Raw genomic sequence first — 19,777 nt, forward strand, 5'->3', positions numbered from 1 at the left:
ATCACGTACTCCTTCTGCATAGCAGCAACTTGTCACTCCTGAGTGACAGAGCTCACGTCACCAGGGTCTGAGCACAGTTACCTGTCCCACTCGTCCTGGGAGAAAGCCTGGAGTACAAATGCAACAAGGCATAAGTGATTGCTTACCAGAAATCACACATGAAATGAGAGTATTTTCCAGAATTTACTGCAAAACGCCATGAAAACCTGAGCTCTCGGTGCACCCGGCGAGCCAGCCGCGCATCTGGGCACCTCAGAGACCCTCAGTGTGGGTGGCATGCAGACTGGATCCTCGGACGGACCCATGTGGTCTCCTGCGGAAGCTTCCAGCCAGCCTTGAAACCACAAGCAAGCCTTGGCTTGGAGACACCGACCGTTAGGATCTGCCCAGCGCTGGGTTTTACCAGCCTGGCACCGAGTTCCAAAGTGAGTCTGTGCCCCCAGGGCTCAGGTCTCCCCCTGATGCCAGGGCAGATACAGAGACTTGGCACACGCATGGGGATGCTCGCCTTCGGGCTTACCTTGGGACTGGTTTCACTGCCAGGCTCAGCACTGAGCCCAAAGTCCTGAGCTCATCTTCCTGCCCTACTCCCCCGCGGCGCCGGTAGTCTTGCTCCTCTGTTGGCTTGAGGTCGGGGGAGGGGGTGGTGGTGGGGAGACCAGTCCCAAGGCCACCTTGCAGACGAGGGTCCAAAGTCCAAGCCCTGTCTGGTCCTGGGACTTACTGAGGTGGGCCTGGGACCTCTGTTCAAATCTCAAGTCTGAACTGAAGTCCCTCTTCCAGCCGCAAGTGGGAGGCAAGTCATTCCTTCTCCAAGGTGTGCTGCTTGGGGTAGCTGGGGTATGGCTGACACGGGCAGCTTTCTCATTCGGGCAGCTTTTTCATTCTCCCCTCGTTCAATGTATCTCCTCTTTCTCCTCCCCCTGCCCCCCCCCCCCGGTGTTTTTTTGCTGCTGCTGCTGCTGCTGTTGCTGCTGCCACCACTTCCGCTTCCCCATCTTCCGCTTCTTGTTACACTAAAATCAGGCTCTGCGGGCCCCTACCTGGTTTCCTTAGCTCTTGTGAATATGTGTATGAGTAACTGCTTTTGTTGGCATCTCTCTGTCCTGGATATTCTTTTTTTGAAATATTTTATTTATTTATTTGAGAGGTAGAGTTATAGACAGTGAGAGGGAGAGGCAGAGAGAGGGGTCTTCCGTCCGCTGGTTCACTCCCCAGATGGCCGCGTGGCTGGATCTGCGCCGATCCGGAGCCAGGAGCTTCTTCCGGGTCTCCCGCGCGGGTACAGGGCCCCAGGCACTCGGGCCACCTTCCACTGCCTTCCCAGGGGCATTGGCATTGGCGCGGGAAGGGAAGTGGAGCAGCTGGGACTTGAGCCGGAGCTCCGCTAGGATGCGGGGTGCCACGTCACAAGCAGTGGCTTCACCCACTGCGCCGCAACGCTGGCCCCTTCACAGTGTCCTGGACAGATCACTCCCAGCAATGGCACCTCCGGCCATGAGCTCAGGCCAGTTCCTCCCTCGTGTCTCCAAGATCCACGAGCTTTGTCTCCAAGCAGCTTTACCTCAGTAATCTCCCTGACCCCTGGCTGGGACCTCTGCGCATGCGCCCAGCGTTTACCTCGGCACCTGGGTTCCCGAGGCAGTGCTCCGCTATTTCCAAATAAATATGACTCTTTGCAAACTCTGTCTCTGACCGCCATTTAAGTTGACAGGTCCAACGCGGGCCACAAGCTCACACTTGAGGCAGGTGCCGGGGGCCAGTGAATGCCCTGTGCTGTTTGGTTGAGTCCACCTACGTACTTCCTGGAGGTGGGGCCAACGGAGGCGTTGGTCTCTGTGTCCACTGCACTCCTGCGCCTCCTGGTATTGGGGCAGAGAACTTGAGCCTGGCTGCAAGAGCATGGCTGGGAGCCGTGCCAAATTCCCCTTCCTGCCCGCAAACCTAGGGAGCCTGCAGCCAGCGCCTCTGTGCAGAGAGGGGCGTGGCTCACACCCTCACTGTGGGGCTGTTCCTCAGCCCCCGGGGGTGATGAGCATGGGTGCCAGTGCCTCACTTTACCCGATGTCTGGAACCGAGCACGTGGAACCCCCATCCCATCTCTTCCACCTTGGCGGCACTGTCAGAGCTCCTGGCGCCACGGGGTAGCAGCTGCGTGACCTAGCCGAGCAAAGTTTGTGTTCCCTCAACTGTAACCCACAAGTTGGGAGGAGATCTTGCCTCTTTTGCAGGGTTGGGAGACTTCCACGGGCTGATTGATGCCAAAGGCACTCGGTGCCTCTGAAGTCTCTGTGGGCAGGGGTGACGGTGACCGGGCGATGACGATGCCTGCCCCGGTGGCTGCGGATGCCCCCTGCTCAGTGATCCGTTTCCTCGTTTCCCCATTGCTGCAAGTGAAAATCCGACTTTTCATTAGGAGGCACTGAAACCAAACCGCCTTCTCCCCTTGGGCAAAGAGGTGTCTTGGAGGCATTTGCCTGGGATCTCCCAGAGCTAGGGTGGGCTTCCACTCGCCCACCCTGGAGTTGGCTTTGCAGAGCGGGGACGACGTCATCTGCAGCTCCAAGCTCACCACGTCCCCGCCTGGTCTCACCCGGCCAGCAGAGACGGACCAGCCAGCAGGTGTTGGGGACAGCGAGAGACAGAAAACAGGCCTGGCCATGCACACCCTGGTGTCGCCAGAAGCAGAGCTCTGGGAGACCCAAAGCAACAGCTGCCACAGAGCGAGTGAGACAGATGAGGACCGGGCCACCTGGGCCCCCCAGACAGGAAGCCCCGGCAGCTGGCAGTTTCCAGCAGGGTGAGGACAAGGAATTTACACCACAGGACGCCCTCCGTGGCCGCCTCCCCGGCGCTCTTTGTCGCCTGTCGCACTGGGCTCTGGCATCAGATGTCTCCGCCTTCCGCCCCCCCGCCCCCCGGGGGGGGGCTGTCCAATCCGTTTCCTGGGCACCCTTCATCCTCACCAGCATTGCCGGGCCCAGGCTTATTTCCCTGGAAGAGCCCGCAGGTGCCCACCCAACCGTCACCCCAGCTGAAGCTCTGAGTTCTGGCTGCTAAACCACAGCTGACCAGTGTCACTGCTCAGAAAAAGCCTGGCGGGCGGTGGCGGGGTCAGGACCGTCTCTGGCCCACTGGGCCTCGGGCTCAGCGTCCTCCCTCCTGCTGCAGGTCAGTTTCAGGGTCAGGGAACAAAGTCAAGTCTAACTAGAGTGGCTCAATCCAGCATCCTACTGGAGCACCCTTTCCCCCGAGCCAACTGGTCTTGAAGCCCCCAGGCCCAGCACACTGGGGGATTCCCCAGTGTCCATGCGGCAGTGCCAATGGGCAGATAGCAGCTGCTTTCATTAGAAAGCAGGGTCTAGGGGCCAGCGCCATGGCTCACTTGGTTAATTCTCTGCCTGCGGCGCCAGCATCCCATATGGGCGCCGGGTTCTAGTCCTGGTTGCTCCTCTTCCAGTCCAGTTCTCTGCTGTGGCCAGAAAGGCAGTGGAGGATGGCCCAAGTGCTTGGCCCCCTCCACCCGCATGGGAGACCTGGAAGAAGCACCTGGCTCCTGGCTTCGGATCAGCGTAGCTCCAGCTGTAGCGGCCATTTGGGGGGTGAACCAACAGAAGGAAGACCTTTCTCTCTGTCTCTCTCTCACTGTCCAACTCTATCTATCAAGTAAAATTAAAAAAAAATTAGAAAGCTGGGTCCAGTAGAGGGTCTGCACCTCCAGCCTCCTTGGACCCCAAGCCCTCTCCCTCCAGCCCTTCCGTGAATCCTTCCCTTGCTCAGTCTTCCATCAGGGACTCCCAGTGGGGCTGCAACTTCCAGAAGGTGTGGCCCAGGCGCGCTGCCTCCCGGGGTCTGAGGCCACACAAGGATTCTTTGGCACATTATTTGTTCAGAGGCGGAGTCATGGCTCAGACACTTTCATATCAGGACCACTTCACACTCAAAAAACACGGAGGGCGGGGCCGGCACTGTGGTGCAGTAGGTTAATCCTCTGCCTGTGGTACTGGCATCCCATATGGGCACCAGTTTGAGTCCTGACTGCTCCTCTTCCAATCCAGCTCTCTGTTATGGCCTGGGAAAGCAGTAGAAGATGGCCCAAGTCCTTGGGCCCCTGTACCCGCATGGGAGACCTGGAGGAGGCTCCTGGCTCCTGGCTTTGGGTCGGTGCAGCTCTAGCCGTTGAGGCCAATTGCCTAGCCATTGAGGCCAATTGCGGAGTGAACCAGTGGATGGAAGACCTCTCTCTGTCTCTCCCACTGTCTGTAACTCTACCTCTCAAATAAATAAAATATTTTAAAAACAAACACAAAAACACTGAGGGCCCGGAGAGCCCCGTCTCTGGGTACTGAGTTCCGGGTGTGTGCGTATGGGAGTGGCTGGAAGCACACTTGTCTCTGGGTGCTGAACTGGGGTCAGGGGAGCTGGAACTGCACCTCTCACCAGCCTGTGGTGAGAGCACCTCTCTTTCCAACTTAAACTTGGCCATTGTGAAAATATTTACACAATGAAAATGAGCAAATGTTCCCTATACCTGCCTATCTTGTCTATGTGTGTTTGCTATGATAGACTTTAAAACTAAGAAATCTAAAACACAGGAAGACAGAAGCACACATTTGAGCAGCCACTGGAGTGCTGACCTGTTACTGCAGACCACAGACTCCTCGACACATCTGCAGGAGAATGAGAGTGAAAAAGACCCGGTCTGCTCCTTATTGTTATGGAAGCAATTTTGACCTTTCAACACCACCCCCCAAAGGTCCAGAGATGGCTAGGGGTCACCAGGTTACTCTTTGGGTCTGTTTGGATATTGAGTCAGACATGTTTCAGACTCTGCTTCACCCTGCACTGGCTGAGGGACCTTGGACAAGTACCTGACTCCTCGGTGGTGTCAGTTTCTGCACCTGTGAGATGGGAATGGTGGGGGAGAAAGACGACAAAGGGTACCCAGGCAGAGCTGGCCGCGCCACTGGGCGCTCTGGAGGACTGGCTGCATTTGGGGAGGTGACTCAAGTGTGGTGCTTTGTCACTATCACAGGGCCCATTGTAATGCTCACAGTACAATGGATGTCTGTCCCTGATATGGACTGAATGTTCGCATATCCCCCAGATTCCTAGGTTGAAATCCTAACTCCCCATGTGGTGGTGGTAGGAAGTGGGGTCTTGGGCAGGTGATTAGGTGAGAACTGGATGTAGTGATGGGATTCACAGATTTAGAAAGGGAACTGAGAGAGGGGCCTTCTCTCCCCACCGTGTGAGGATGCAGCAGGAAGGTGGCCGTCCATAAACCAGGAAGGTGGCCGTCCATAAACCAGGGAGTGAGCCCTCACCGGACATCCTTGTTGCTCTTGATCTTGTTAAGAGCAACCTCCCAAACCAGTTGGAGAAGTCGCTGTAAAACCCCAAAACTGGGTCTTGCTTGCCTGACCCAGAAAGCCAGTCACTGACATTGGCGTGGTGGAAGAAAGTAGGTGTTTGTTTGCAATGCACAAAGCAAGGAGCTGGACGGCTACTGCTGAATTCCTGGACTCCCCAAGGGCTGAGGGGTGAGGTTCTTACAGGTTGAAGTTGGGGCTGACAGGTGTGTGCACGGCTCGTGTGCACGTCCCAGGTTGGGCAGGGGTGCTCAGGGCCTTCCTTGCATTGGGCGGTGATGCTGTGGTCTTTGGGGAATTTTCCCAATGGCCAGGTAGGCTCCGGTTGGTCTGGGGGATTACATGCGGGTAGCAGTTACCTTCTGCCCCAGACCTGGAATTCCCCTGCACAAACCCCTCTGGACAATACTGGCCATCAAGGTTTTATTTTTTCATTTTATTTTTTAGATTATTATTATTATTATTATTATTATTATTATTTTATTTGACAGGTAGAGTTATAGACAATGAGAGAGAGAAGCAGAGAGAAAGGTCTTCCCTTCCTGGTTCACTCCCCAAATGGCAGCTACGGCTGGAGCTATGCTGATCCGAAGCCAGGAGCCAGGTGCCTCCTCCCGGTCTCCCGCGTGGGCGCAGGGACCCAAGCACTTGGGCCATCCTCCACTGCCTTCCTGGGCCAAAGCAGAGAGCCAGACCGGAAGAGGAGCAACCAGGACCAGAACCCGGTGCCCACATGGGACACTGGTGCCGCAGGTGGAGGAATAACCAAGTAAGCTCCGCCCCGGCCCCGGCCGTCAAGGTTTTATCTATGAGAGAAGCAAAAGACTTCTTGCGTCCAGCGATCAGCACCTTGTAGGGCTGTACTACTGTACCACTCCCTAAACGCAGTGGATTCCTTTGGATAGGTAGCTAATCCTAAAGGATGGGCAAGGACACCTTGGGCTAAGGGGACAGAGGAGAGGCTGGTTCCTGGTGACATCCCAGCTCCTCATTAGGGACATTTATATGGGGGTTTGGAAAAACCTGCCTGTGTTGTTCAAGCCAGCCAGTCCTGACATTTTCTTGTAGCAGTCGGAGGTGGCTCCGCTCCCTGAGTTGGTGAGACATTTGAACAAGGGTGATAAGCACCAGAGTGGCCGCTCTAAGCCTTCGAGTGTAGGAAGGAGGCTGGCTGGGTGGAAGGGAAGGGGGTCCTTGGTGGGAATCGGAGGTTCACGCAGGCGGGAGCCTGGGACTTTCCATGGCTTGAATGAGCGGACTCATGTGCTGCTCTGAGATTCCCTAAGAGGGAGAGGCTTAAAGGGAGGCCCGGGCAGAGCCTGACCTCTGCCCATCTGGTTGGTGGCCAGGGGGCCTGAACTCCCTGTGAGCCCAGGGTGCCCATAACTGGCCATGAGTGAGCTGGACTATGCACCCTGCCCCACAGGGTGAAGATGGCACAGACTGGGCAAGGCAGGGTCCTGGGGGCCACCCCCTCCAGAGTGCCCATGCCCCAGGAAGGAGCCCCTTCCAGGCGCTTCCTCCCAGGGAGGCCATGCCTAGTGATGGCAGCCACACGCTGCAGTCCTGGGGTGCCTTCCCCTGTGAGGGCAGCATGGAGATAATGGAGGTTTAACCTTAGGCCAGGGACAGTTCCTCTTTGGACTGGATTTTTTTTTTCTTGATGTGTCCAAAGTGAATCAGACATCTGGCCGAGGGCAGTGTCTGAACCACAGGGACAGGCCTCCCAGGTAAGCTCTCTGTACATGGTCCCCTCCCACCCCCTCAGCTGTACTGAGACTGTGGAGGGGCTCAGCCCAGACAGGAGCCGCTAAGGATGTCCCCTGACCTGTCTGTGCCCTGGCTGCTGAGGCCCCTCAGGGCTGGAGCCCTCTAGATCATAGACCTGGGGCGGTATCCTCCTTCGGAGTGGGGGTGGGGGGCGGTGGCCTCCTTGGAGCAGGCCACTCTGGTGGGGAGGGGTTCAGCAGAAGGCGTCTGAGGGCTGGATCCGGGCTGGGGTCTGAGTTCCACCCGGTCAGCAGGAGGAGGGGGGGGAGGTGGGGTGGAGGGGGTGGGGGAGTGGGGGTATTGGGCTTTCTTTCCCAGACAGCCCTGAGGCCCTGGCCCCTCTCTCTGTCTCCCAGAAGGCTGGGGAGCAGGCTGAGGCCCGAGCCAGGGCGCATTTTTGGAATTCCAAGCATGTCTGATTGCTTTCCAGGCCCTGGGCTTGGGGTGGGGGGGGAGGCGGGGGGGGGGCCGTCGGGAGCTAAGTGGAGCTGCTGGCTCCAGGCTCCATCTAGTCCCCACCCCGAGGGTCTGGGTCTGTGTGTGTGTGTGTGTGTGTGGGTGGGTGGAGTGGGGGTGGGGGTGGGGATGCATGTGTCCAGGGTCTCTCCAAAATGTTGGGAGATGAAGGGAGCTGCTGCCCCCTGCGCCACGTTCCCAGCCTGGCCCCCAGACTCTGCTTGGCCAGGGGTGCCTCCCATCGGGCTCAAATCCCAGGGCACAGGGAAAATGCCCCCCGAAAATGATACTACTTAATTTAGAGACCAGAATGTCCTGGGAAGTTCTTTTAGAGGGGTTTTACTTGAGGTAGCGTACTGAAATCTTCAAAGGAAACGTTTTAAGGTCTATTTTACCTTACTCTTACATTCTGGCCGTGATAACAGCTGTGTGTTGGCTCAGATGCTGCAGGCATGTGCGTCTGTTAGTGATAAAATGGCAAAGCAAAATGATCCCAGAGAGGAGCCACTTCCGAAAGGAGGCCTGGCTCATGAGGGTCCCTGGAGTGCCCAGTGCCTGCTCGGTGGCCTGGTGCACCTGCCACTGGGCCTGTGCCCACCGTCTTGCTCTGGATAGCTGGTCACCCACCCACCCTGCTGAGCCCCTGTCACCAGGGCCGGGCAGCGACTCCCTTCGACTTGATCACATATTGCATTCTTTTTTTTTTTCTTGCACAATTTGCCACTTCCCTCTGCGAAGTTTCCGGATGTGTGCCCATGGCTGAGACGGGTCAGGAGACAGGCTGAGGTTACACAGCAATGGCCGTCTCTGTGGGGGCCTCGTGGGAGAGAGAGAGTTCTCCAGAAACCTGACCTTGGGTCCCCCACACTCGCACGGATGGGGAAGTTCGGGGCAGAGACTGGGAGGAAGATGGCCCAGGTCCTGTGGCTCCTCTACGACTCCATGCTCTGGGTCCTCACCTCCCTGGGCCAGGGCAGAGCCTGGCTGGAACACTGCTCCAGGAATCCTCTTCTTACTTCTCCTTCCTCCAGACCCAGCCCGGCAGCTGGAGTCACAGGCGACCCTGTCCCCACTGGCTTGAGGCTGCTCTCCATGGCGCTGGCACTCTGACATCCGTCTTGCTGTGGAATCTCAGGGGGCTAGCTAGCTGCAACCTACCGCGCATGCGCTACACGGCCCGCCAGCTCTACGCAGGTGCACACCCTCTGGGCTGCAGTCGCATCTTCTGCAGAGCGGCAGGTCTTGATCTGACATTGGGTTCCCAGGCCTCAAACCTCCTAGCGGTTTGAAGGTGTTCCCCGAAGGGCAGGTGTTGAATGCTCAGTCTCTAGTGCAGAGGAGCTGGGACCTTTAAGAAGTGTTCAGGTCGCAAGCGTTCTGCCCTCATGGATGCATCGCCGCCATTATCACTGGAAGTGCCTTCCTTACAACGGAAGTGCTTACCTGTGTTTTCTCTCTGCCTCTCTCACCCTCTCACCTTCCACTGTGAGATAGTGCAGCAAGAAGGTCCTTACCAGACGTAGCCCCTTCCTCTTGGACTCCCCAGTCTCTTTACTCACCAGCCAGTAACTTGCTGTCCTTTATAAACCACCGGCCTCGGGTATTCTGTTATCTTATAGGAAATGGACCCCAGCATCCTGCTATCCCCCAGACCCTCGGGTACACCCGCCCTGCTCCAAGAGGGCGTCTCTCCCTTCGCTGGAGCCACAGCCTGGCAGCCGTGGGATGCCTTCCTGGGCAGGTGCCTGAGTTCTTCCTGCCAATCCCAGGCTCACCCGTCCACTGAGAGGGGCCCATGGGAGTTGTAGCAGTTAGCTACTGCAGAGGAACAGGGGAGGCCACAATTCAGCAGCTTTCAAAGAGCAACAGCCTGGCTTTTCAACGAGTCTTCCACGGGGGCTGGGGCTGGCAGATGCTGCTCCTTGTGGAGTTGATTGACCCAGCCTGGCTGGGGCTGGAGCATCCTCCCAAGATGGCACAGGCTGTCCGCTGGAGGGCGGCCTGGGCCGTGGGCCTGGGGTTGGACTCCTTTCCATGTGGGACGCTCCATAGGCTACTTTAAAGCAGGGAGGGAGCTGGGCCCCAAGCGTGGATGTCTCCAAAAAGGATTGGGAAGCCTTGGAAGTCACACTAGTCCCTCCAGTCCTGTGCCATTGGCCAAGGGGGCCACAAAGCTTGCCCACGTGCAAGAGGTGGGGACCTTTTTTTTTTTTTTGTCTTATGATTAATTTATTGGAAATAGTTACATAGACAAAGACAGAGAGAGAGGTCTTCCATCCTCTGGTTCACTCCCCAAATGACCACAATACCCAGGGCGAGGCCAGGGTGAAGCCGGGACCCTGGAACTCCATCCAGGTCTCCCACATAGGTGGCAGGGGCCCAAGCACTTGGGTGAAAGTCTGCTGCCTGCCTGGCTACATTAGCAGGGAGCTGGATGGGAAGTGGAGAGGGTGGGACTTGAACTGGTACCCATATGGGATCCTAGCGTCACATTGTGCTACAGTACCAGCCTGGAGACGGGCACTTGGCTCCACCTATGATGGTGAGTGGAAAGAGTATGTGGGCTGGGATACACTGTTGCCACCGATTTGGGGAAATAATGCTTTCTATGGGCACAAGAGTGAGGCCGGCAGCCTCTGAGGTGGCCCAAGGACCCCTGCCCTGGCCGAGCCCCCTCCTCTTGCACGTGGCTTGGACATCTGAACTCAGGCTGTGGCAGAGCTGTGGGATGTCACTCCAGAGACTGGGTCACATAAAGGCCTCTGCTTCCCTCTTGGTGTTTTCTCTCCTTCTGCACGGGATTGCTCACCTAGGGCCAGGCCAGCCGTGGGGCCTTATGAAAAGCAATGGAGGAGATGGAGACAGCCTCTGCTCAGTCCTTTGGAGGAGGCTGGGGCCTGGCTGCAGGCGTGGCTGCATCTTCAGCACAGGTGCAGGAGAGGCTCCAGCTTCCCGACCTGTGGAAGTGGTGGCACAGCAAATGTGTGTTGTTTTTAGCTGCTCATTTCAGGGCGATTTATCTCCCTGTGGTAGCTACCATGAGTGGTTTTGCCATCAAAAGCCGCATGGAGTCACGGCACACCTGTGTGTTCCTGGCCAGGGAAAGTGAATGCTACCCCACAGTGCTCAAGATCCACGGGCCATAGTGACAAGTGGCTGAAAGGTGTCCCAGTGCAGAGCGAAGGGTACAAGGATGACGACTGCGTTTGGCAAATGATTCGGGCTCAAGTGACACTTTGGGCCGGGGGAGGGGCTGTGTGTGAGACAGACAGACCAGGCTGAGGTCACAGGGGGTCCCAAGTCCTGTCTTCAGGAGGTGGGGGTGGGGCGTGAAGGAGGGACCTCCCCGTGGTCTGCAAGCAGGCACTGGAGTGGGGTGGGGAGATGAGTCAGGCTTAGGGACAGGAAAGAAGAACCCGAGGCTTGGTGCTTGAGTCGGGGGCCAAGCCATTCCCACAGAGCTGCTCCCCGCCACAGAGAGAAGCCCAAGTGGGAACTGAGGTGCAGTCTGTGGCCTGGAGCCGCGGCGGCAGCAAGGAGGCAGCAGGTGGCTCATTCTCCACCTCGTGGGGAAGAGGGTGCTGAGGGGACGGAAGAGGGTGTTCAGTCTGGGACCCCCTCCTCATCGGGGGCTCCTAGACCCCCTCCTGGGCCAGGCTGTGAACCTCCCCCACCGCACCCGGCCCCTTTCCTCCACCACATCCTGCTGCTCCAGGCTGAAGCCCTGGCACCATCTGGGTGGCCAGGTGGCTTGGGAAGCTGCTTGCGGCTGCTGTACCTGGAGCGTCCCCTCCGGACTCGTGACGTGACGTGTTCAGGTGTCTTGTTTCTGAGGTGAGGGGATCCTGTCCCTGACAGCATCTCCACCCCCTCCTCCAGGCTCAGATGTGCCCAACCCACATTGCCCATCTCTCCTCCCAAACTCAGGGTTTTCCGCCCATCTCCTGTTGGTGCCGAGTGCCCAGGGTCCTGTGATTCCAGCTTTGCTGAGCACATGCCTGACCTGGGGGCCTCCCGCTGGCCCATTTTGAGGGTGGACTTGGGAACCTGAAGCTGGCCCCTGGGTCTCCCGACCCCGCCCACTCCTACCAGTGCCCGCTCCTTCTGCCTTCTTGACCTTGACTTAGCTCCTCTCTCTTTGACCCCTGAACCTTGAACTGTCCTCCTCGCAGCTGCTGCTGCTCCTGTGTCTGAGTCACACCTATTCTGCTGCAAGACACTCCACACGCTGTCAACTGCCAAAATCCACATCGCTAGGACCGCCAGAGGGACGTTGTCAATTAATGTTGGGAGAGATCTCGGGGCTCCCGCGCGAAGGTGCTGCGTGCAGGAGACTTATTTTAAAAACCAATCACCAGGCCCCCTCAGGAGGCCTGGTAATTAAGCCAACTGTTGTAGCCGTGGAGTAGCTGCAGCTTGAACATGCAACCTTGGTGTAATTAAGTCAGGCCTCTGCGGATCGGACGCGTTGCTCTGCAATGGGGGAGAGCAGAAGTCCACCTACGCGGCTCATTACACGAGCGCTCTTGGATTCCAGGAACTTTGCCAATTATGTTTTTTTTTTCCCTGTAATTCCAATGTGGTTTTCATCTCCCTCCTTGCAATTTCCTCTTAGCCAAGTGGAAACGTCTTCCTGTCTTTTTAGACTTCTCTGGAATTTAATTGATCACATATCTTGTCGCTAAAGCTCTCTGCGCGGGGCGGGAGTTCCTGTTTCGACAGTCTTAGTTCACCCCTGTCCCAGAAGCAGACTTGGAGAAGATGCGTGTGGGAGACCTAATGGGAGGGTGGCTGCTGGGCCGAGGGGAGCCACAGGAGAGGGCCTGAAGTCCCCATCCCATTCTTCCCAGGCACACCTGGACTACACTTCCCAGTGGCCCCTGTGGTAACTAAGTCAAGGTCAAGAAGGCATGTGACTGGGATCTGACCAATAGGATGAGAATAGAGACCATGGCCATGCCCACTGCATCCTGCCTGGTTCTTCAATTTGCTTCCATTCAGAGACTGGGTAAACCCTAAAGGCCTTTGAGGATGGTGGCCCTACAAATGGCAGGAGCTGGGATCTGTGAGCCCTGGGAGAGCCACAGACCAGAGCATTGGCCCTGGGTTATTGCACGAATAAGAAACCACGGAGCACATTAAGTACGCCAAGACTCAATTTTCTCCCTTGCAAAATGTGTAGAAAGACCCTTTGCCACCCCAGCTGTTGGAGAGGCAGGCTTGGGTGGGAAAGTGCTTTGAATGGGACAGGTGGTCTCCCGGGAGGGGCTGACGTCGCAGAGGGGATGGGTGGGGAGGCTGTGGGGTGCAGGGGTGAAATGGGGCCCTGGCAGAAGTTCCTGTGGCTCTGTTACCTCCGGGCAGGTTCAGAAGGCTGCTGAGGACGCCTTCCTGGAGGGGAGGAGGGGGCGGGGCTGCACTTCCCTTGGCCTCCCAGACGCTACTTTTTGGGGAGCCATCAGAATCATCCATAGGGCCAGGAGGCTGTGCACACAAGAAACACATCTCACAGTTCTGATTGCTCAGCAACAGTGTAAAAATGGTGACATTTTTGTCAAAATGGAAGACTAAAGTTTGGTGAGTAACTTCTAGGCACTTTGGTGGTACTGTACCAGTGATCAACACATTGGGGACAAGAAATCTAGGTCCTAATTCTGTCTCCATCCCATCTCACCTCTGTATCTGACCCTCAACAGGAGGGTGGGTAGATGCAGGGTCCTCATGACACCAGGGCCCTCCTGCACCCATGGCAGGCATCACTAATCCATCATAGAGCTATTTTATCCTTACTGTGCCTGTGGCAGGCATCACTGATTCATCATAGAGCTCTTTCATCTATCCTGTGCTAGTGGCAGGCATCACTAATCCACCACAGAGCTCTTTCAGCCTGAGCTGACTGGCAGCCTCAGAATCTTCTTCAACATACTGCTGCAGGCTGCGGGTGGCTTGTGTTAAAGCATGAGTTTACTGAAGGCTGGGTGGGGTCTTCTGTCTTTGTATCCTTCAGGCCTTGCACCTTCTTGGCAGTGGGGCAGGGCCTGGGAAGATACAGGTGAACCTCCACTTGGAGGACCTGGCCCTGTTTCTCAGGTTTCTCATCTTACTACAAGCAAGTTGTGGGTAGAATCTGAGGTTGCCAGGAAGGACCAACCATTCATTACGCATCATGCCTCAGGCACCGCGACACAGGTGGGGTCGGAGCCTTGCCTGCCAAGGGGAACCATTGCAACGTTAATAGCAATGACTGTTGGCATGGGGTGTTTATTGCCAGTCAGATTCTGCCTAAGTGGGTTCTTAAAAGTAGTGTGAATTTATTTTATTTGAGAAGCAGAGAGAGAGAGAGAGAGAGAGAGAGAGAGGGCTCTTATGTGCAGGTTCACTCCCCAAATGCTCACAGAAGCAATGGCTGGGCCAGAAACAAAGCCAAGAACTGGGAGAAACTCCAGCCGGGTCTCCCACGAAGGGGGGCAGGGACTCAGGTATTTGAGCCATCACCTGCGGCTGCCCAGGTGTGCATTAGCAGCAAACTGGAGTCAGGAGCATAGCTGGGGCTGGAACCCAGACGCTCTGCTACGGGATGCAGGCATCCTGAGAGGCGTCCTAACCTCCAGACTAAATGCCTGCTCCAAGCTATCCCCCTCCCCAAATGTGATCCCTTTTCTTGTTTGCCTGTTCACTTTGTCTCATTAACTCCCCTACATGGGACGATTCCCCATTCAGAGATGAAGAAATTGAGATTCAGAGAGGGGAGGCACCTGCCGAGGTTCTGCAGAGAGGCGCGGGGTTGGGGAGGGGAGGGCCCATTCACCTCCCCCCAGGTGCTGGGGTCTTCCTTAAGCAGATCAGAGTGGTGCTGATGTTGGCCAGACTGCCCAGACCACAGCTGGGGAAGGGCCAGGCTCCAGGGTGTCTGGACATGGAGGAAGGAGGGGGCAGGATGGGGCACAGGACCGGGTCTGAGCGCCTGAATGCCGGCAGCCGGCCTGGGCAGTGCTGCCCCGGGCTGTCATTGGGACACACAGCTCGGGTTTCTCCAGGGGAGGTTTTGCCTGTGCTCAGCAGAGCATTGTTCCGGGAACTGACGGAGCCAGGCTTTTTATGTGGGTTCCCTGGGAACTCAGACAAGTCCGGGCTCCCCGCCGCGTGTCCGCCTTCCCTGCCCCGCTGGCTGGCGGGAGCTGCCTATGCCGCCCTTGGCGCTCGGTCGTAAACACAAGCAGACAGAACCAGACCATCTCGTTGCTTTCCCTCTTCCCTCGATTTTGACACAAACTCTTCGAAGAGACCTAGACAGATAGGAAAGAGAACAGAATGCAAGCGACGCCAGCGGTGAGCCCATCGGCCTGTGGGCTCCCGTGAGTGAGCTGACCTTGCTGACCCCTCCGTGAGGGCCCAGCCGGAGCCGAGCGTGGGAAAAGGCAGCTGGAGGGGCCAGGGAGGGGCAGCCATTGTCCTGCATCCTTCTCACCCCGTAAATCCTTCTCTGCTGGAGGCTGGAGGCTCTGGGGGAAGATGGATGGGGACATAGGGGCTCTCCCCCCCTGCCCTGGAGTGCTTGTGATCTGAGCCCCTCCCCATGCAGGGTACCCTCTGAAACTTGCCCCTAGCCGAGACAATCTCACTTCTGACCCCAAGAAGGAGGAATGTGGCAGGTCTGGGTCCCCATCCAAGGTGACATGTAAGGTCAAGGGGGGGCAGAGGCCACAGCCCCCTGCACGCTCTGCATCTCAGAAGAACAAAGCATTCATCTTCCTGCAGCCCGGCAGGCTGCCCCCGCGGAGAAGGTCAAGGGGCAGAGAAAGTACCCCTCTCCCCCATCCCCACCCCCCACCCTCCACCTCCATCCCCCAACATTGGAGGGTATGAGACCGCCTTCTCAGAGCAGGCCACGCCTTGCCCTGGCTTTCTGGCCTCCTGTTTGTTCTGCTGTGGTTTTGGAATTTTGCCGGTTTGAAAATCTGAATATTGAAAACACCTTACCTGGGCGGGGGCGGGTTTGCATCAACAGGCTTATCCTGCAGGACAGGCGGGTGGGTGGGTAGAACTGCTCCCTGGGCCTGCCTGCCACTCCATCACTCCGCTGGCTTGGATGGCGCCTCAGTCGTCTCATCTATAAATTGGGAATGACTACTGGGCAGTCATTGGAGAAGGCTCAGCACCTGCCCCAGCAGCCTTCAGGAACGGAGCTGTGATGATATATCTGTGCATCTCATTTGCAAACAGGTGATGTCACCTCCTCCGGCCACAGGAATTCCCCGTTAGATGGGTGAGTCTCAGGGGAGTCTGAGTCGCTTGCCTCCTGGTCTGGAGACCCCAAGCCCTCACCTGTGACTCCTTGCGATGTCATCTTTCTTCTCTGCTCCTGTCCGCATCCTGGCGAGCCTCCACACACATGGTCACAACACCGAGTGGCTTCCTGGTGACATTTGCCGCCCTCCTTGTGCTGTCCCTCGGCCCCTTCTGCTCTTTAACCGTCCATGAGCTCCATGCCGTTCCTGGCTCTGATGACCGCCTGGCAGGAGAGCAGCTTCCGGCAGGGGCAGGTGGGTGGGAACCTGGGGGTCACCTCTCTGGGCCTTTTTTACTTTCCTCTCCCAGCGATGTGTTTGTTGGGAAATCACAGCTCTTTGGAGCCTACACCTGAGCCCCTGCCTGGGTTCAGGGAGGCCAAGGCACTGGGACACCCACTCCCCTTTGCCAGGGGCTGTGGCCTCCTCTTGGGACTGGCTGGAAGTGCTGGTGCTGGAGCACTCCCCCACAAAGCCTGGACAGCTAGGGGATGCAGACAAGCTCCCAGCTTGGGCGCAGGAGGTCTGGAAACGTCCTCGCTGGGCTTGGCTGAGATCCCCTTCTCTGCCCCCAGGCCCTTGACGGTGTGTACTGTATTATTGTGGGGAGAGGAATGAGTCGCACTCAGTCAGCTTTTCTTTGCAACATATGTGAGTTCTTTGCAACACAACATTTGTGAGTTCTAAGGAATGACAGTGCCACAAACAGGTGGATCAACCCCCAGCCAAGCCATGGCCATAGGCAGCAGTGGCTGGTGCAGAACATGGGTGCAGGGGGACCTCAGATCCGAATCTGAAGCTCACCCCTATCTTGTGACCTTGGGAGACCTCTGTGTGTCCAGCTGAAAAATGGGTACATGAAAGATCCAAGGTGCCCTTGACGGATATGGTCTGACTTTTCTGTTTTCTTTCTTTTTTTCTTTTCCAGTAGGCTATGTGAGTAGAGAACACCAAGGTGCATTAGGATGTGCGTGCTCCTCCTGCTCAGTGGTATTTGTCACCCGAGAGTCCACTGGTGCCCTACAGCGGGGTCATCAGCCAGCTGTGGTGACATCCATGTCTCGAGGCCCCTAAGATTCCTGCCAGCAGCAAGTAGGACTGTGTGAGCCTCCAGGACCCCCGGGGCTGTTGCTCTGACCCCAACCCTGCCCTGGCCCAGGACTGGATCTCTCTTAATGGCCCTCCCTGGAGGGTTCACATGGCATTCCAAGGATGGCCACCTGCTCGAGTGTATCCTCTGCCCGGTGCTCATAGGTGGCTGGGAGCCACCACAGGTGCTGGAAGCTGATCAGGCCTGTGCTGCCCCAAGGGGTTGGAGCAGGCCTCAGTGGCCTGCTGGGTTCTAATGCACAGCAGGTTCTGTGCACTGTGTTCTGTGGTCCCCCCCCCTGCCCTGTGATCCTGTGATTGTCACAAACTTGAAGGAGATGACCTTGGGCCATGGGAAGGACCCTGGGGGGGGGGGGTGACACCAGATGCCACGGCAGCCACTGCCTCCAGCACATTCAGCACATTCGTGGGTCCTCACGAGGCGAGGCGGAGGGAGGAGCCATCTGCCCCAGGGTTTACTGGAGGGAGGAGCCATCTGCCCCAGGGTTTACTGGAGGGCGGGATGGGGGTGGGGGAGGGGGGCTGGAGAGCCTGGGGGGTGTCCCAGGGAAAGGGAAGTCGCCAGAATCGCTTCTCCTTGCTGCATCCGCTTTGCACTCACCAGCTGCACTCAGAGCTTAGTGACTGGGTTCCTGTCTTACTCTGAGAGTGCACAGGTTGCTCCTGGTTGCTCATCAAGTGCGCAGCAGGGGCCCTGCACACACACAGCCTTAACTCGGCACCCATTGACCAAATGCCAGAGGCCCCCCTGAGCCCATACGTCCACCGAGGGCCACCAAGGCTCCCTGTGTGCCAGCCATCACCACCCCACATGGCCCCTTCCCTCTTGCTGGCTTCACCTGGCCTCCTGGAGACCCCTGCCTGGGGGGCGGGGCATGCACACCAGAGACACAGAGCAGCCCTGTTTGGAGCAAGCCTTCCAGGCTCTTCCTGGCTCTTTCTAGGCTGGGTTCACCCTCTCATGCCAGCTCAGAGTCAAGCTGGAGGGTGCTCTTCTTCCCTTTGACCAGAGCCTGCTGTGGCTCCCCATTGTCCCCGGACTTTCTTCTCAGCTGCACGTCTCGGCCTTTTCCATGCACTCTCTGTCCTCGCACCTGCTCTGTCCAGGCAGAGGGGCCTGTGCTGTCCTCCCTTTTCCCGGGACCCCTGCTAAATCCCTGGCACTACCTCCCCGCTCCCCCCACCCCCAGCCGGCCGCTGGCCCTCTTGTGCACGCTGCTGGGACAGGTGGTCACACTTCTCCACCCGCTCCTCTGGGTCCCCAGGGCCCGCTGAGCTCCTGCCCGGGTCTTGCCATCCTTGGAGCAGTCCTGGGGCTGAGGTCCATGCTTGTTGAACAATAACGCACCGCCTGGCTGTCTGTCCGCCACGTGGACTCCAGCAGGGCCCTAGAGTGGAGCGAGTGGATCGAGCAGACAGCAGTGAAGTGCGAGCCCGCCCCAGCAGGCACCGTGGCACATCCGCGGCTGCCCCTGGTTGCCCAGGAATGGCAGGTATGTGAGCATCTGTGCGCATGCGCACATGCAGGGCCCGGAATGCGGGGCGGGAGGAGGCTGTGGAGCGCTCTCCACCGCCCCGCACTTCGGACAAGTCTGGCCAGGCCGCATTCTCCCTTTCCAGAGACGTGGGGGTTCTGAGACATGTGCTGGCCTTGGTACGGACCAGGCCCCGCCCGGTGAGGAGCGTGCTACACCCGACTCCAACTGGCTGTCGTGATGAGACCAGAGGGGGCCAAGCCCCCAGACACATCATGGGGGGAGGGGTCCAGGTTGCCCCTGGCACTGCCCCTTCTGCAGCTGCGGACACCACACCTGTGCAGCACGGTCCCTCTGTTGCTGAAACACGTCTTTGGAAGCGAGGGGTCAAGACCCTGCCTCCGCGGCAGACCCCCGGCGAGGCTCCCCGCACTAATCCAGGGGCAGCGCCCGCTGAGCTAGACGTCAGAGGGACTCTGGCGCCAGGGGAGGTGGCTGGAACACAGCAAACTCATCTGGGTCAACCACGCTCCTCCGGTTCCTTCCCTTCGGCCCCACCGGCGGCCCCGGGTGGGCGGGGCGGGCAGCGGAGGGTGTGCGCAGGTGTGGGAAGGACCACCCACCAAGGATGACAGGCGCGCTCTGCGTCCCCAGGAATTTGGGGGCGAAGCAGATGGCCGTGGCTGGGCGACATTTACTTGACTGTCTGTCAATATTTGCGAGGTTTTATTACTTTGCAGTGCCAGGTTTTAGAATAAATTAAATGGCTAATGGAAATATTAAAATAGAATTAATTTAACTAAACAAATAAAGCTGGGAGGGCTTCTTTGGAAGTTACCGAGTGTATTTCCAAGCCGAAGCTTCAGGGAGGGAGCAGGCGCAGGAGCCTGGGAAGGCGCTCAGCCAGCCCAGACTTCCCCAGGCCTTCATGGTGGGGCCAGGACCTGGGCTGGTCTGGACTAGCTGCCCTGGGCGCTCACAGCCTGGCAAGGGAGACGGAGGCGCCGTCCCCCCCCCCCCCCACTGGCCACGCCTCCATCCCATCACTCAACTCTGGGACTTCTGCTCAGGGCCTGACTGGGGGGAGATTGAAGACAGAATAATCAGTCCTACATCCGCCCCCAGGGAGCTCACAAGTCTGGAAGGGAGGCAGAGAAGCGAATGGGGAAAAAGACAGCTTTGAAATAACAGGGTAGGGAAGCTTAAAGTCCGGAATTTTAAACATTTTAAAGCAAATATTGGTTTGGTTCCTATTATAACGTTTTGAGATATACACAGAGGTAATTCTTGACTGCCTCTTGGCCTT

At 57.6% G+C, this 19,777-nt stretch overlaps 1 long non-coding RNA gene across 1 annotated transcript; it reads right to left on the reverse strand.

The window, feature by feature from the left end:
- Positions 1-954: 954 nt before the first annotated feature.
- On the reverse strand, positions 955-15,698 carry LOC127491629 (uncharacterized). The gene is made up of 2 exons (XR_007920448.2): positions 15,579-15,698; positions 955-2,387 (listed from the first exon to the last, which is right to left on the reverse strand). It is a non-coding gene; the product is annotated as an uncharacterized lncRNA (long non-coding RNA).
- Between the last annotated feature and the right edge of the window lie 4,079 nt (positions 15,699-19,777).

This window comes from Oryctolagus cuniculus, chromosome 3 (genome assembly GCF_964237555.1).
Source record: "Oryctolagus cuniculus chromosome 3, mOryCun1.1, whole genome shotgun sequence".
Taxonomy (NCBI): domain Eukaryota; kingdom Metazoa; phylum Chordata; class Mammalia; order Lagomorpha; family Leporidae; genus Oryctolagus; species Oryctolagus cuniculus.